This window comes from Thalassophryne amazonica, chromosome 8, assembly GCF_902500255.1.
Source record: "Thalassophryne amazonica chromosome 8, fThaAma1.1, whole genome shotgun sequence".
NCBI lineage: Eukaryota > Metazoa > Chordata > Actinopteri > Batrachoidiformes > Batrachoididae > Thalassophryne > Thalassophryne amazonica.
Window position 1 is genome coordinate 109,210,108 of NC_047110.1, and position 11,316 is coordinate 109,221,423.

At 44.5% G+C, this 11,316-nt stretch overlaps 1 pseudogene; it reads right to left on the minus strand.

The window, feature by feature from the left end:
• Positions 1 to 398: 398 nt before the first annotated feature.
• Positions 399 to 11,316, minus strand: part of LOC117514986 — a 52,986-nt pseudogene continuing 42,068 nt past the window's right edge.

The window sequence follows — 11,316 nt, forward strand, 5'->3', positions numbered from 1 at the left end:
CAGGAATACCTTTAATAAACCCACATGTATGTACCATTAAAGCCTACAATAGTTTATCATTAACAAATTGTGTCAGTCTATTTAAAGTATCTTTATCTCAAGACCTTCATACACCCAAGCAATTTTGAAATATGGTGTACTATGTTCAGTCCAAGACTTTGCCTTGGTTATATTATGGTTTGCTTTGACATGACATCATTTCCACAAAACAGGATTCCAAAAATCAAATTTTACAGTCACAGCATATCAGTGAACTCAGCACCAAGCTCTAGATAGACAAAAACCAAACAAACAAACAAATACGGGCTTCAGTATGAGAGTGGGCGAGCTATGGAAATACTAACGATGGTAGCAAGAGATTTATGCAAAGGTTCTCGCATTTTCCTCTTCTGGCTCTCTCACAGACACTGAGGAAGTGCTAAACTGGCCGTGAAATGTCTGGCCATGGAAATTTTCAGGTTTCCCTCAAATTTGCACTGTTTACGGTTCCACTCCATCCCGATGATGACGAAGACCAGACAAACCTGTTTTCCCACACGGACACACAGAAACACAAACGCTCAAAGGTTTTAGAATCACTCATTAACGCCACTGACCCCCCCCCCATGTTTACTCCTCCTACTCCTGAATCCTCCCCTATAATCAATAAGGTGCAGGTGGAGGAGCAGGAGGAGGCCAAATGATTCCTTCACTGGTCCTTATTCAAACACCCGGTCCGTCCAGGGAGACGCAAGGACACCAGCAGCGGCGCCAGCCTTCAGTGACGTCATACAATCCATCCTAACTAGAGGGCACTCAGAGAGCTCACACCTCTGACCAGGCCACAAGGAAAACTTCTCCTGGATCCCTCGTTTCCTAGAATGTCATCCATCTGCTCGACAAATGTCCTCAACATCTTCTGACAGCTTTTTAAAACTTAGAGACTTTACTTGCCATGTGTACCCACACATAAGGTTTGGGTACATGGGAATTTTTGTGCAGAGTTCTTGAGTAGAAAAATATAAAATATATAAGGTATAAAAGTATAAAAAGGATAATTTCTTACCCAGCGCTCCTAAAAATATATATATACAGGGGTGCACATAACTGGTACTTATTGTGCTCATGTGCGCTAAACATCATTGATGCACAGCAGAGGGAAACACTTTTCCTACAATCTGTCATTGCTTTCTTCTTATGAAGCGCGTCCCTTGTGTTTTCTGCAACACATTGTTTATTTTTAGCACGCACAAGCACCATGAGTACCAGTTATGTGCACCCCTGTGTGTGTGTGTGTGTATATATATATATATATATATATATATATATATCTTTCTTCTTCTTTGTCTTTCGGCTTGTAGAAGAATTTTTAGGTCCATATTTGAACTATGATGAACTATCAAGTGTCCTGATCCGAACTGTATGTCCTCTGGTTGAACTAGCAGGTGTTCAACCCAAAAAAAGGGCTCTATTAGTCATTTAGTCTGTCAGGGGCTTTCCAAGGCCTTTTAGGTGCTTTCCCGCAGGCCACGTGCGGGGGCCTCAGGCCAGCTGCACGTGTGGCTGAGGCCACGTGCGGAGGGGGCCTCAGGCCAGCTGCACCTGTGGCTGAAGGTCTTTTAAAAAAAATCAGTTGTAAATCCTTCATGTTTTAATGGGAGCATTTGTCACATTGAAATAATGGCCTAACACCTGCTTAGGGTTCACTAGAGGACGCTTCCAATAGAAAACCATGTCTTGGGAATGAAATAAATAAAAAAGTCGAAGGAGGAGCGATGCCCGCGGGTCTCCAATAAATAGACGAGCGCGGTTGTCATATTCAGTCTCTCTAGAGGACTCAGTTTGTCTAAGCTTTGTGTCGAAGGCTTAAATAAACTTAAAAACTCTGTGCATTTTATCTTGCTTAAGGCTGAATTATTCTAAAGTGTTGTGTCCTCTTTCTAGCATATCACTTGCAATTAGTTTGTGTTATCTAAAAGACGACATCCTGAGAAGACCAAAAAGACGAGCCGCGACAGAACTTGGCGAGCCAGCCAGGAGGGTCCAGGGGCATTCCGGCAGCCTGGGGCAGTCCAGCTCATCCCTCCAGACCGTAAATAACAGTGATCACGACTAAAAGGTAAGCAGAAACCTTTTATAATTTCTGCACGATCTGGAGGAGTGAGTCGGGATTTCCGCCCAAGTTGACAGGTGATATTTTTTAATTGCCTCTTACCCAAAAGAACCTGGACTAAGAAAATTGATAAGAGACTAAAAAAAGATAAGATTGAAAATTATCAGGCCTTGTAGATAAAATGCTCAGAAGGTGTGTGTGTTCCCGGGAAAAAGAATGTCTATGTGAGTGAAAGTTCAGGAATGTTCATGAACTCTGGTGCGGAAAGAGTGCGTGGAGAACTAACCTGGATGCTTGGGGAATAATTGGTGTTGAAATTCGTTACTAACGTGCCGGATGATAGCATGCGCTGTAGGGGTTAATTTAGGGGAGTATACTGACAAATAGATACAAGGTAATACAAGGTTATTTAAAGAGTTTAACAGAGACTGAAGTGAAATAAGTGAGAAAAAAGAGTTTAACAAGAGAATACGTGCAGAGAAAGCACAAGATAAGCGCCTGAGGGGGCGCAGTAGAAATACCGTACGTGATAAAGAGATTTAAAGAGAAAAGTGCAAAGAAGCACAGCTGACAGTAAGTAAAAGAGCTCAATAAAGGACGTCATTTTTTAAGAAAAGAGAAAAACTATAAAAAAAATAATAAAATAAATAGAGAGTTAGTGCAGAATACATGAGAATTAATGAAGCAGAAAATAGTGCAGTAAGGCACCAAATACACGCTTGTGGGGCGTGGGAGAAGAATAAGTAATTAAGTACACAGTAATATGAGTTTTTTTATAAGAAAAGAAAAAGAGAATATTTTCAGTGCAAAGGCACATTAAGCTCACGAGGAGCTCAGTAAGTGGAAAAAAAAAAAGGCAGAAGAAAGTGCAGAAAGGCACAGGATACGCACGCGAGGCGCGGTAAGGCGTAGAAATAAATGAAATATTGTATGCTCAGAAAGGAGCTTGTGAAAATAATATATTAAGCACAGGATACGCACGCGAGGCGCGGTAAGGCGTAGAAGTAAATGAAATATTGTATGCTCAGAAAGGAGCTGGTGGAAAATAATATATTAAGCACAGGATACGCACGCGAGGCGCGGTAAGGCGTAGAAGTAAATGAAATATTGTACGCTCAAAGAGGGCTTGAAAAAAGTAATATATGAAGTTGCTGACAGCACCGGAGAAGCTGTCTAACGTGAAGAAGAGATACATGCTTAAACAGAACACATTGGTGTTAAGTGAATAAAAAGGTTGTTTAAAGCCGCGGAGTGAAAAGTGGCAGAAGTCTAGATAGAGATATATAGAAAGTTGTTTTTAATAATTTTTGTGTATAAAGCTTTTGAAGATTGGTGTGTGGGAGAGTGGAGAGTAATCTGTGTAAAGCTGTGAGAACTTGCAGGCTGGCTGACATACAAGATTAATGTGAAAGAGTACGAGGGGGAGGTATTTAGACCCAACAGGAGGACTTGGGAGGTGCATGACAGGCAGAGAGGAAAGTGTGAAACAGACAGTGAAGAAAAGACAGGAGAAGAGTGCTATGTAAATACAGAGAAGGTAGATATTATTTCAAAGAGAGAAAACTAATAAACAAACAGCAGAAAAAGACGAGAAGCAGAAAGTTAAAAAAAAAAAAAAATTAAATTAGAAGGGAAATAGAAAGTCGGGAGCAAAGACATTAGGAGGTGTTAGGGTTGTAAGAGGATTAAATAAATAAAGTTGGTTATAAATCAAAAGAGATAAAGCTTAGATTATAGTGAAAAAGCTGACAGACTGATCAATGCTTGGGACAGTCATTGATGGGAGACTTAAGTGATGATGAAATAATACTCCCAGAACATTACTTGACTGACGGAGACATCGAAACCCAGGGAATCAGGACACATTTTTGGCTGGAAAGGACCTATTTTGACAGGGTAGGAGCAGAACATTGGCAGGACGAACAAGAGATCAATCAGAAATTATGGCAGATTACTAAGGTAATCAATCTGAAGCAAAAGAAAGAACAATTCCCTCTAATTAATTGGGAGCTGCTGATAAGACGTCTGTGGCATCAGGGTTTAACCCCGTGGCTGGAGCTGCTTTGTGCTGACCCTAATAAAGAACTTAGCATACCATTAAATAATTTAGTAACACTACCAACCGATCCAGGTGAAGAACTGTTTCCTAGGTTGACTCTGACTGTGGTCCCAAGGAAGGTTCGGTGGGAAACAGGTAAATTTTCATACTTAGTTAAAGAAAAAGAAGACGGGCATAGCAGTTGGAAATTTAATCCTTTTAAGGGTTTAAAATACAAAACAGGTGTTACAGCCAGCAAGTTATTGGTCTGGATCAGGACAGCCCCTGAGGGACTACCAGAACACCATAGAAACACCTCACATAGCGTTTGTCAGGGTTACATGGGTAACTCTCAAGGTCAAGGTCGGGAAAGTACCCCGCTAGACTTAGTACTAAGAAAATATCCAGGAAAACGCACTAAGGCCAACCAATGTATGAGAAAGTGGCACAAAAGGTCTCATGGGGGCAGGCAATGGCCTTTGGTGGGATCATTTGATCCGGTGATGTGTGAAGCAGTTGCGGTAGAAATACAGAAAAAAGAAATTAAAGATCAGCAGAAGAACGTAAAAAACAACAAAAAACGCACTGAAGAAAAAGAAGTTTTGGCCTTGTTCAAGCAGGAAGCACAGAGGCTACAGCAGAAAAGAGAAAAAATGACAGAGGAAAGATCCAAAGAGACTAAAGCCAGTGCACCGAGCTGGGAAGCAGAGCCACCCCCATATAAACGTCATGATATGGGGAAGACAGCTGGACAATTTGTATTAGGAACTCGTGAAGAGGACCAAGGCATGGATGTGGAGGGCAAATTCACACTGACACTAAAAGCTCGAGAGCCACAAGGAGACAGGTCCTCAGTCTGTCAAATGGATCATACAAGGTCTCCAAGTCCGAAAGTAAGTGGTCGCACACCACGACCAGCAGGGGGGGCCACAAATAACAGTGACACGGAGGCAGATGAGGATAAAGAGAGAGACCTGAAGGCTCCGCCTGCACATCGAGGTCCACTGAAAACCGTCCCCTCCCACCATAAGTCAGCCGACTGGACCTTCACAGGCTATAGAGGCTCCGAAGAGTGGCACAAGAGCTTCTGTGACACACTGGATCTGGCCAGAAGAGATAATGAAGAACTAGCTGAGCAACTTCGGCTAGCGAAGGAAAGAATACAAAGACATAGGGACGCCGAGGAAAGAAGAATATTACAACAATCGACGCCCAATCAAGGGAATCACATTATAGAGCCACCCACCCGAAAGATTTCTGGTGAGATCATCATTGAGACTGCAAAAGAGGCCCGACTCAGGCAAAGACAACAATGTGTAGCCAAAGACATAGCGGCTTTAGAACAGAATATAACCGACTGGATGGACTGCCTGGAACCAGTCAGTCGCACTCGATCTGGAAGACAGTATGGAGTCCGCACAGAAGAAGAGGAGGACGAAGACCTCATATGCCCATTGGTGGTTAGAAATGGTCATCATGTGTATACCCCATGGAGCTGGACAGACATGGTGGGGCTGGCCAACAGACTGCCAGACATCACCCAAGGAGCTGGGAGATGGATAACTGCCTTAGAAGAAGGCACTGCAGGGGTAACCTTGTCTTTAGGTGACATAAAAGCCTTGCTAATGCATGTCATGGGAAAACATGACACTGAAGAATTAGCAGGAAAGGTTGGACTAACACAAATGATGGGCACAAATCAACATGATGAAGTCCCCTTTAATCGCTATAGAAACTCCATGTGGGAAGGACTGAGAAGAAAGTACCCTGAGGTCTTGGATCCCTCTAAATTGGATGATGAGGAGTGGACACCTGAAGAGTGCCCAAGAAGTTCCTGCACCGATTCCAGAAGAGATGGGCGGAGGAAACAGGAAATGCATGGAACCATTCTCCAGCAACTGAAATCCTGTTTAAAATAACTGTAAAAAAGGCTCTACCAGATGAGGTTCAGAAAGCCCTAGATGGAGTTGTGGGACTATCAAAAATGAATTGGGCTTTATACTCTGAGCATATTTGTCACCATCTTGAAATCTACAAGAAAGAAAACAAAAAGAAGAAGATGCAGCAAAATCCCTGACGAAAAAATTGGTGCAGATGCAGTTGGGAGAGCTAACCAAAGTCAAGAAAGAAAAAACAAAGACCCAGGCACCAATGATGACCCCTGTTCCTTCTGAGTCGGCAAGCACAGGCCCTACGGCAAACACTGCTGCCACCTTACAGGCACCTGTGGTAACAGCCACACAGAGCCCCCAAGGAGCAGCAGGGAGCACTGCTGCAGGAGAAGTCTCAGCACCAGTGGAGCATCACTATCACTACCATAGCACTGGCACACCCGGAAATGGACCCACCTACAGTCATGGGTGGAGAGGAGAGTCACGGAACTTTCAAGGTCAAAGAGGAGGGTGGCGAAGAGGATCTCGCCAACCTTCATTTGGAAGCAGATTCCAGAACTCAGCTCCCAGGAACAGTCAAGCGGGACCGCCTATGGGACCAACACCCCCAATAGGGGATCAACCCTCTAATGAGTGTTGGAGCTGTGGACAACCTGGACATCGAATGAGAAATTGTCCGGCCCGACCTTGGGTTGGACCCTCTGCCTATTGGCAATAGGGAGGCCTAGAGAAGACAGAGGGGGAAACGGTGGCATTGGCTATTTCGATGATACCTAAGGAAGAGCCAACCGTCACTGTTAATATACAAAACAGAGATTTCCCTTTCATGGTGGATACAGGGGCAACATACTCTTGCATAGGGAAAATGGGCGCTCATCTCCCCCTCTCTGGGTCTGTAATTAAGACCATCGGCTTCTCTGGGAAGACTCAAATAATACCGTTTACACGCCCACTTCCTGTAACGATTGCAGGAAAAACAATTGAAGCACCCCTGTTATACTCACAAAATACACCTGTGAATTTGCTGGGAAGAGACATTTTATGTAAGCTACAAACCCAGATAGTGTGTACCCATCAAGGACTGCAAATACACTTTCCTGACGAAGCACTTGCCAACATTATGGTGCTTATGGACATGGAAAACAAGGGCCGACCTGTGCAACCCATGGTATACTGGCTGAAGTTACAACCAGAAAATTCAAATCTCCAACTGGAATGGGAAAAATGGAAGCCCTGGGCAGAACAACACTATGAAGCAGTATGTACACCTAGTTTACCTTTACATGTCACCCTGATGTTCGACGCCAAACAAGAACAAACTGACTATGCATGCTGCTGGGATGCATTGATGAATCAACGGCTGTTTCACATAACCACCACAGAAATTTATTTAGGCCCCCAAGGGGCCACAGCTTCTGTCAAGCTAACTTCAGCTGAACAACAATGGTATCAAGTGCCGAATGCCACGCCTCATGTGACCCTTTTAGTCTCAGAAAAGTACGAATCCCATGACCTAGGTCCAATGGTAAAGACAGCCTCAGAAGTTGAAGAATGGCAAAACATGGAAAGTCCACAAGTACATCTGTCAAAAGACCAGCAGTTTGTACAAATTAATTTAAAAGTAAATGATGAGGCTATAGCTCAAAAAGTGGAGCTCAATCCTAGACCAGAGGGACAGATGGTGTTATCGGCCCAACAAGAGAAATTGTTAGAGCAAATACCACCAGTGGTGTGGTCCAAAAGCAAAACAGATGTAGGACTAGTAAAACAGCCTTACCAGTAAAAATAAAAGTAAAACCGGGAGCAAAACTGCCTCACCAAAGGCAGTATCCATTAAAACCTCAGGCTATTGAAGGCATAAAACCAGTAATTAAGGGACTAATGGCAGCTGGAGTTTTAATAAAAACTGCAAGCCCATGCAATACTCCTATCTACCCTATCCCTAAAAACAATACCAAAGAGTATCGGCTGGTACATGATCTGCGTCCTATCAATGCAATTATAGAAATGGATGCACCTATAGTACCTGATCCGCATACTATACTATCAAGCATCCCTGCTGGAGCAAAATGGTACACAGTAATCGATCTGTGTTCAGCCTATTTCAGTGTGCCTGTGCACCCAGACTCACAACATTTGTTTGCATTCACATTTCTGGGACAACAGCTAACGTATACACGGCTACCTCAGGGACTGAACCTGTCCCCAGCCATCTTTAACAAAGTCCTGGCTGAAGATTTACAACACCTTGATATACCCAGTACATTGGTGCAATATATGGATGATCTCCTTATTGCATCAGAGACTCAAGAACAGTGTGAAAAAGATTCATTAATTGTATGCATGCATTGGCAGATGGAGGTCATAAAGTAAATAAGGACAAATTGCAGTTCTGCAAACAACAAGTAGAATACTTGGGAAGACAGTTGTGTGGGACCACGCGATGTATAGCCCCAAGCCAAGTGGAGGCTATAATCAAGGCTCCCAAACCCCAAACAGTGGGACAGATGCTTTCATTCCTTGGGATGGCAGGGTACAGTCAGCCGTGGATTTGTGATTATGCTATAAAAACTGCACCTTTGCGTGCCATGATTAGAGCAGTGGGGCAAACAAGCAATGCAGCTCTCCTCGTCTGGACAGATGAGGCAACGGGAGCTTTTGAGGCCCTAAAAACAGACATGCAATCTGCTCCCGCGTTAGGTAACCCAGATTATGGGAAACCTTTCCATTTGTATGTTACTGAAAAAACTGGATATGCTTGTGCTGTACTAATGCAGGAAACAAATGAAGGAAAACAACCATTGGCCTATTATACTACAAAGCTTGACAACATTGAAACAGGATTGCCACCATGCTATCAGGGTCTAGCAGCAGCTGCCTTTGCATTTCAAAAAGCATCATCCATAATCATGGGACATGCAGTAACGTTGTACACGTCGCATCAGTTACATGCCCTGCTAACCAGTCAACGTTTTGTCTTAACACAAGCTAGACGCACTGGATATGAAGTTGTGTTGTCCGCCCCAGAAATAACAATACAACGTTGTCACACCGGTGAATCCCGCCACCAAATTGACCACACCGTTAGATGGTACTCCACATAACTGTGTGGCAGAGACAGAGAAATTTTTGAGAGCCAGAGAACATTTGTATAATCACGCCATAGATGCAGATCTAACCCTGTTCGTGGACGGCTCATGCTTTCGGGATGCCGCGGGATTGCATGCGGGTATGGGGATGTTAAACTAAACACGGATGGCGAGACCTTTGAATTACTGGAGTCCCAAGGAATTGATCAGCCTTGTTCAGCCCAACTGGCAGAAATCAAAGCCTTAACTATGGCTTGCAGATAGCTAAAGATCAACGTGTTAATATCTACACAGACTCAGCCTACGCTTATGGCGTATGTCATGTACATGCAAACATTTGGAAACAAAGGGGATTCCTGAGAGCAGATGGCACCCCTGTCACTCATGGAGAAGCGATTTCCCAACTGTTACAAGCTCTCCGATTACCGTCTGAGGTAGCCATCATTAAATGTGCAGGTCATCAAAAGAATAATAACATCATAGCTCAAGGTAACAATCTAGCAGATGACGCAGCGCGCAAAGGAGCACAAGGAGAAAATATGTTTCCCCTGCTAACCATCCAAGATTGTGCCCCACTGGTTTCACTTGACGCACTGATAGTGGCTCAAAGTAGGGCCAGTGGAGAAGAAAAACGAATGTGGGTTAAACGAGGGCGCTATTGAGACACGCAGTCAGGGGCCAGCGGACAGCTGTGGCGCAGTAGTCATGGACATTTGTGTTACCCACCAATTTATTACGACATGCAATCATTTGGGCCCATGGACCCGATCATTGTTCGCGAGTCCAAATTATGAACAAACTAAAAGCTGTCTGGTGGTCACCATATATGGCAGCAACAGTGGACCGTTTGTTGAATGAGTGTGAGGTATGTGCACAGTACAAGGTCCGGAAATCATTCACAGCCCCTTTAGCCCACATTCCGGTCCCTGATGGGCCATTCAGACATCTTATGATGGATTTCATAGACATGGAGCTGAAAATCGAGTTAAACGCATGAGATAGGTTTTGGTAGTGATATGCAGATTCAGCCGTGGATTGAGGCAGTAGCCTCTGCAAATCAAGACCATAAAACGGTAGCCAATTCTTGTGCCGAGATGTCTTTCCAAGATTTGGCATTCCAGATACTATCTCATCTGACAACGGTAGGGCTTTTGTAGCCAAGGTTACACAAGAACATTCAAACAATTGGGTAATCAAACAGAAGTTGGGTGGTTTTATCACCCTCAATCAAATGGGGCAGTGGGAACCGGGCTAATGGCATTTTAAAGAACAAACTAGCAAAAATCATAGCAGACAGCAATGGCAAAACTAACCTGGCTGGATGGTTGCCGCTGCTTTATGTCAATGCGCTCACAAACTAACCGACTAACCCATTTGACACCATTTGAAGCTCTTACAGGTCGGCCGATGCCTATTCCATACCTGAGAGGACCTACGAAGGGACCATCGCTGGAGCAGCTACAAGACGAAATGGCATAATTATCTGAGACAGTTAACCCAAATACACAAACTATCTTTTTGCAGGTCAAGGTGCTACAGAAGACAGAGAAGCAGAGATTCCACTCGAAAATCAGAGCATCCAGCCTGGTGATCTGGTTTACGTCAAGGTGTTCAAAAAGAAGTGGGACAGGCCCCGCCAAGAAGGTCCTTTTAAAGTTATTCTTGCCTCACATACAGCAGTCAAAGTAGACGGTTAAGGACACTTGGTTCTATTTAACCACTGCTGTAGGGTTTGGTGGCCCAGCGCCCCCTGCGGCCATTGGCAAGCCTCGTCTTGCAGAGCCGCCGGGCCAAGGGGGGAAGCAGGAGAAGCCAGATGACCCTACCCAAGCAACCGAGGGACAGGCCAGCTCCTCCCTGCAGCCAGAGAAAGAAGCACAGAGGGAAGGCCACGCCATCCCTGCCGCCAGGGCGAATCACCGGCCAAAGGACCGCTCACAGAGACTGATTGGAACAAAGACGAGCACAGCTTGCTCGAGAGTAGTGGATCCCTGCCCAGATAGAGCAGCGGACAGACTCAGATGCAGGACTCAGAGACAACTGGAGTACGCAGGCCAACAGACATGACAGACTAACAGACCGATCAGATCGACAGGCCACCGGAGCCATCAGCTCGGACAGCAATCAGTAGATTTACCGACAGAAGAACCGCAGGAAGTACAAACCCAGCCAAAGTCTACCTAGATGTACACCACAGCATCCCTA